The sequence below is a fragment of the Mauremys mutica genome, unplaced genomic scaffold (assembly GCF_020497125.1).
Source record: "Mauremys mutica isolate MM-2020 ecotype Southern unplaced genomic scaffold, ASM2049712v1 001002F_np12_subseq_12007:126960_obj, whole genome shotgun sequence".
Taxonomy (NCBI): Eukaryota; Metazoa; Chordata; order Testudines; family Geoemydidae; genus Mauremys; species Mauremys mutica.
The window spans coordinates 6019-12202 of NW_025423092.1; positions in this window are offsets into that span (position 1 = coordinate 6019).

Here is a 6184-nt window from a genome sequence, read left to right on the forward strand (position 1 = left end):
TGCCTAGGACCCGCCCCGCACACCACCACCAGCAGGATCTGCCCTGCCATTTGTCTGGGACCCCCTCCTCCACCCAGCGGGACCCCCTGATGCTTTTCAGTGGGACCCCTCACTCTGCTTCCCTGGCATCCCCTGACCTAGTGCCAGGGATCCCCTCCCCCAGCTCTGTGCACTGGGCACGGCAGCGATGCCAGGAGCCAGCCGGGGAAGCCCAGACGGAGCTCCTGGCACAGCACCAGGCTCCCTCTAACCCCCTGTCCCACCTCCCCAAGAGACGCCCACCCCGGCTGTTCTGCAGCCACCAGGCCCCCAGCGATACCCACCTCCAGGACCCACAGCCTCAGGGCTGGGCACATCACACCCACCCCCTGAAACCCCAAATCTCCAGAACCCACCAACCTCACTAGGGTACCCCCTGCAATCTCCCCCCACAGACACCTCCCCCCACCCCGCACAACACTGTTACCTCACAGTGCCTGAGAAGTGGATAGAAAGTGACCACCGCCCCCTGCTGGCCAGTCACACAGGCAGAGGGAGCCCTGGGGGGATGTCTCTTGAACTGGAGTATGGAAGGCTTGGAGGGACAAAATAGGTAAGAAAAGTCCATGGCCTGTCACTAGCAAATAATGGCCACCATGGATCCACCCCAGAAGTGGCTGCATCTTAGCACAGGGGGAAACAACCCCTCACAGAGGCCATTTGCCATGGGGTTTGGGATACTTCTGGACCCACACTGCACTCACAGAGACCTCCTCATCCCATGCCATCTGGAGAAAAAAAAAAGGGTCCAGCAAACTCTCCCGTTACCAGCTGGGGACCACTGATCCCGAAACAGGGGGAGGCCTCTGGCTTTGATGTGTATTAAAGATGTGGCTGGTCTCTTTCATCGGCAAACATTTTAACACAGATAAAGGGGGGAAGAAATGGTTCTCAAAGGAGAGGGGAAAGATCAACACTGGGAAATTTAACCCCCTGCAACCTCCAGGATGGAGAATGATTCAGGGCAACAGGTTTCCTCCAAGAAAGGAAAAGTTGCTGGGATTGAGAGACATGGCGAACAGCCCCAAACATGAAAGGAATTTTAACTGATATTTGATAATAACGTAGAAGGGAAAGAGAAAGGGGGGAAATCTGAGAGATTTTGGCTCTATTTTTGCAAATAATAGAGAGGAAAGTGGAAAATCAAAGGGATTTTATATCAGTTTATAACTGATGTGCAGTAAAATGTCTGTGTTTCACATCAGTATTTGTTAAATGAAGAGAGAGGAAATGGGCAACATTTGCAAACATTTTATATCTATGGTCAAGAAGCTGAGAAAAGGGGTAAATCTGAGATTTTTTTTAATTTTATAATTAGAGATAGCGGGGAATCTCAGGGCAAACGTTTAGGGTATTTTATATCAGCCTTTGAGATTTGCAGAGAAAACGTGTCACGAACTATGCAACTGGAGGTGGAGAATCAGACTCCTGGAGAGACCAGGGGGAAATGGGGGAGACGGGAGAGCGGCTCGTTGGAGGGGAAAGGGGCGAATCTCCCCGGATTTTATAGCCCGTGTGAGACACTGAGCGAGAAAAGGGGCAGAACTGGAGAGAATTTGTATCGGGGGCGAGAGGCAAGTGGCACAAACAGGGACAGGATCCAATTAACCCCCCTCCCCCCTTCCCCCGCCCGCGTCCCACTGACCTTCCCCCCCCCAGCTCCAGCTTCTCCCCCCCCCCGCCCGACACCCCCCTCCCCCCAGGGACCCCCCCGCCGGCCCCCCCATCCCAGCGGGGGGGGGGGCGGATCCTGCTGCGGCTCCGCTGGGGCCGAGGCGGCTCCGAGGCTTCTCCCGGGTTCCCCGGGGCAGAGTCACGTGTCCGCCCCCCCAAGGTCTCTCACTCACGGGGGCTGGGGCGGGCAGAGAGGCTCCAACGGCCCCGCGCGAGCCACGCAGAGCCGCAGCGGCCCGCGCGCGTTTGCAACTCGGCTTGGTCTCTCCCCCCAACGTCACTTCCGTTCCAGGGAGAGTCAGGAACTACATCTCCCAGCTGCCCCGGGGCCGCTTCCGCTCTCTCCAGCCCAGGGAAGGGAAGGTTTCAGCAGGTAAAATCGCGCATGCTCCGTGCGAGCCCCGCTGCGGGCGGGAGAACAAAGCTGCTGCTGCTGCCGCCTCCGCGTGAGCCGGGCCCGGGCTGAGCCGCTGCTGCTCCCCGGGGGGGTCTGTGCGGGGGGGCCCGGCCGGGGGGGGGGTTCTCCAGCTGGGCCCCGCCCCCCGGGCAGCCCCGGGCTCTGCCCGCCCCAGCCCCGCCCGGAGCCCCCGGGGAGTGAGAGACCCCGGGGGGGGGGGCGGGAACGTGACTCTGCCCCGGGGAACCCGGGAGAAGCCTCGGAGCCGCCTCGGCCCCAGCGGAGCCGCAGCAGGATCCGCCCCCCCCCCCCCGCTGGGATGGGGGGGCCCGGGGCCTGGCAGGGAGTTCCTGGTGGGGGCGTCGGGCGGGGGGGGAGAAGCCGGAGTTGCAGGGGGGGAGGTCAGTGGGATGGGGGGGGCGGGGCCCGGCGGGGGGGAGGGGGGTGTCGGGCGGGCGAAGGGGGGAGGGGGGTTAATTGGATCCTGTCCCTGTTGGTGCCTCTCGCCCCCGATACAAATTCTCTCCAGTTCTGCCCCTTTTCTCGCTCAGTGTCTCACCCGGGCTGTAAAATCTGGGGCGATTCGCCCCTTTCCCCGCCAATGAGCCGCTCTCCCGTCTCCCCCATTTCCCCCTGGTCTCTCCAGGAGTCTGATTTTCCACCTTCAGTTGCAGGTCGTGACACGTTTTCTCTGCAAATCTAAGGTTGATATAAAATACCCTAAACGTTTGCCCTGAGATTTCCCCCGTCTCTTTAATTATAAAATAAAAAAAATCTCAGATTTACCCCTTTTCTCAGCTTCTTCAACATGGATATAAAATGTTTGCAAATGTTGCCCATTTCCTCTCTATTCATTTAACAAATACTGATGTGAAACACTGACATTTTACTGCACATCAGATATAAAGTGATATAAAATCCCTTTGATTTTCCACTTTCCTCTCTATTATTTGCAAAAATAGAGCCAGTATCTCTCAGATTTCCAGTCTTTCTCTTTCAGTTCTACGTTGTTATCAAATATCAATTAAAAATCCTTTCATGTTTGGGGCTGTTCCCCATGTTTCTCAATCCCAGCAATTTCTCCTTTCTTGGAGGAAACCTGTTGCCCTGATTCACTGTCCATCCTGGAGGTTGCAGGGGGTTAAATTTTCCAGTGTTGATCTTTCCCCTCTCCTTTGCGAACCATTTCTTCCCCCCTTTATCTGTGTTAAAATGTTTGCTGATGAAAGAGACCAGCCACATCTTTAATATACATCAAAGCCAGAGGCCTCCCCCTGTTTGGGGATCAGTGGTTCTCGGCTGGTAATGGGAGAGTTGGCTGGACCCTTTTTTTTTTTCTCCAGCTGGCATGGGATGAGGAGGTCTCTGTGAGTGCAGTGTGGGTCCAGAAGTATCCCAAACCCCATGGCAAATGGCCTCTGTGAGGGGTTGATTCCCCCTGTGCTAAGATGCAGCCACTTCTGGGGTGGATCCATGGTGGCCATTATTTGCTAGTGACAGGCCATGGACTTTTCTTACCTTTCTTGCCCTCCAGGCCTTCCATTCTCCTGTTCAAGAGACATCCCCCAGGGCTCCCTCTGCCTGTGTGACTGGCCAGCAGGGGGCGGTGGTCACTTTCTATCCACTTCTCAGGCACTGTGAGGTAACAGTGTTGTGCGGGGTGGGGGGAGGTGTCTGTGGGGGGAGATTGCAGGGGGTACCCTAGTGAGGTTGGTGGGTTCTGGAGATTTGGGGTTTCAGGGGGTGGGTGTGATGTGCCCAGCCCTGAGGCTGTGGGTCCTGGAGGTGGGTATCGCTGGGGGCCTGGTGGCTGCAGAACAGCCGGGGTGGGCGTCTCTTGGGGAGGTGGGACAGGGGGTTAGAGGGAGCCTGGTGCTGTGCCAGGAGCTCCGTCTGGGCTTCCCCGGCTGGCTCCTGGCATCGCTGCCGTGCCCAGTGCACAGAGCTGGGGGAGGGGATCCCTGGCACTAGGTAAGGGGATGCCAGGGAAGCAGAGTGAGGGGTCCCACTGAAAAGCATCAGGGGGTCCCGCTGGGTGGAGGAGGGGGTCCCAGACAAATGGCAGGGCAGATCCTGCTGGTGGTGGTGTGCGGGGCGGGTCCTAGGCAGGCAGTGAGGAACTGAGTTCCCAGTAGGCAAGTCTCTGGCTGCTGGGGGCTCTTGGTGCGGGGAACCCTTTGGGATTCCCAACATGACAGTCATGGTCTGGTGGGGATTCCCTGGCTGGTGGGGCTTTGAGGGGTATCTGGGGTCCCTGGCTGGGGACTCTGGGGGCTGCGTCCCAGGGAATAGCTGTTGGGCCCCTGGCTGTGGGAACTTCTACTAACCATGATCCTTCTCTCTGATCAACTTGTGTCAGAGTCCTGGCTCCAAGCACTGCCGGGCATTCCCCAGTTACCGGCCCTGTCACTGTGATAACTTTCTGTCCACTTATCAGACACTGTGAGTGTGAAATCACAGATTTTGCTTTTCTCCTCTTTTGAAAACTGCAGGAACTTTTGGTTCAGTTTAGAAAATTTGTGCCCCCAGTCCTGAGAGCAGCTAGGGGGCATCACGGTGAGAGAACAAAGAGGGACCCCTTGTCTCTCCCAGCAGATCCATCACACACCTACTAGCCAGAGGCTGATACAACCCCATGATGGGGAACCCAACACCCTCCCCACTGCCAGCAGCTGGATGTGAGGGGCTGGGACATCTTTCCTAAACCTCCCTGGTGGGTGCCCCCTTTCCATGTCATACCAGCCTCTGACTAGCAGGCTGAAGATTCAGCACTGGAAGTCTGGTCAGTTTTCCTAGCCCTGCCCAGGGGGTTGGTTTCTCTATTTCCTGTTTCACAAATTAGGGAATTTTCTCCCCCAACACCCAAATGTTTGTTCTGAGGATCTAGGCCCCAATTAAACAAGTCCCAGCAGGTTTGTCACACACTGTCCCACTCCCTTTCCTCACCCAGGGTATTCCCTGCCCCCTTCCAGACCTAACTCCCCAGAAGTTGCCACCTCTTCAGTATTTCCTGCCCCTCTTCCTCCCAGCAGGAACCCACCAGCAACCCCTCCAATAACCCCTACCTGAGCTGGCTCCACTGCAGCCGGAGAAGCCCCCCCGGCCAGGCACAGAGGGGTTAATGCCTTCCTGTGCCCTGCAATCCTCCCCCCGCTCCCAGCCGCTCCAGACCCTCTCTGTGCCCTGCAACCCCTGCCCCTCCCCGGGCTGCAGCAGCTGGGATCCAGCTGACACCCAATGCAGGGGCTGGGGGGGGGGGGAGCTGCTACACTAGCCCCTGCCCCCGCTTTTCTCCTGGGGAGCCCCGGCCCCTCTCCTGCCCCCTCCGGGCTGAGGCGGGTCCCCACGTGTCCCACCCCCTGCGTGGGGCCCAGGGGCGGGGCCAGGCCTGGGGAGGAGCCGCCCCTTCCCGGGCTCCCCCGGTCCTTCCCCCGCCCCTTGTGTGGCAGCGGGGCCATGGCTGGGGCCGGAAGCGCAGCACGGGGGCTCCTGCAGCCCGCGGGGCAGCGCGGTGGGGCCGGGGGCAGCGCGGGGCGGGCAGGGCCGGGGACACGCGTGGGGCGGACACGCTCCTGCCGGGGGCGGGGTCAGGGCTGGGGGTCGGGCGGGGTGCGGTTATTACCTGGGGGTCACAAGCCCCCCCCCCCCCCCCAGCTCTGCCGCTCCCCGGGAAAAGGCCGGGGGGGGGGGGTCTGAGGGGCACCGGCTGGGAGAGGGGGCGGGGCCAGGGGAAAGGATGAGCGGTGGTGGGAGGATTAGGCTGGCCCGGGGGACCTCCCCTACCTGGGCTGGAGAGAGCGGAAGCGGCCCCGGGGCAGGCTGGGAGATGTAGTTCCTGACTCTCCCCGGACCGGAAGTGACGTTAGGGAGAGAGACCAAGCCGAGTTGCAAACGCGTGCGAGCTGCTGCGGCTCTGCTTGGCTCGCGCGGGGCCGTTGGAGCCTCTCCCCGGGCCGGAGAAGGGTTGGTGCCGGTGGAGCTCTGGGCATGCGCAGTTCGCGGCGGGAGAGCCCTTCATTAACCCCCCCGTGCCCGGCCCGGGCCCTGCCCCGCTGGAGCCGCCCCGGGCTCCGC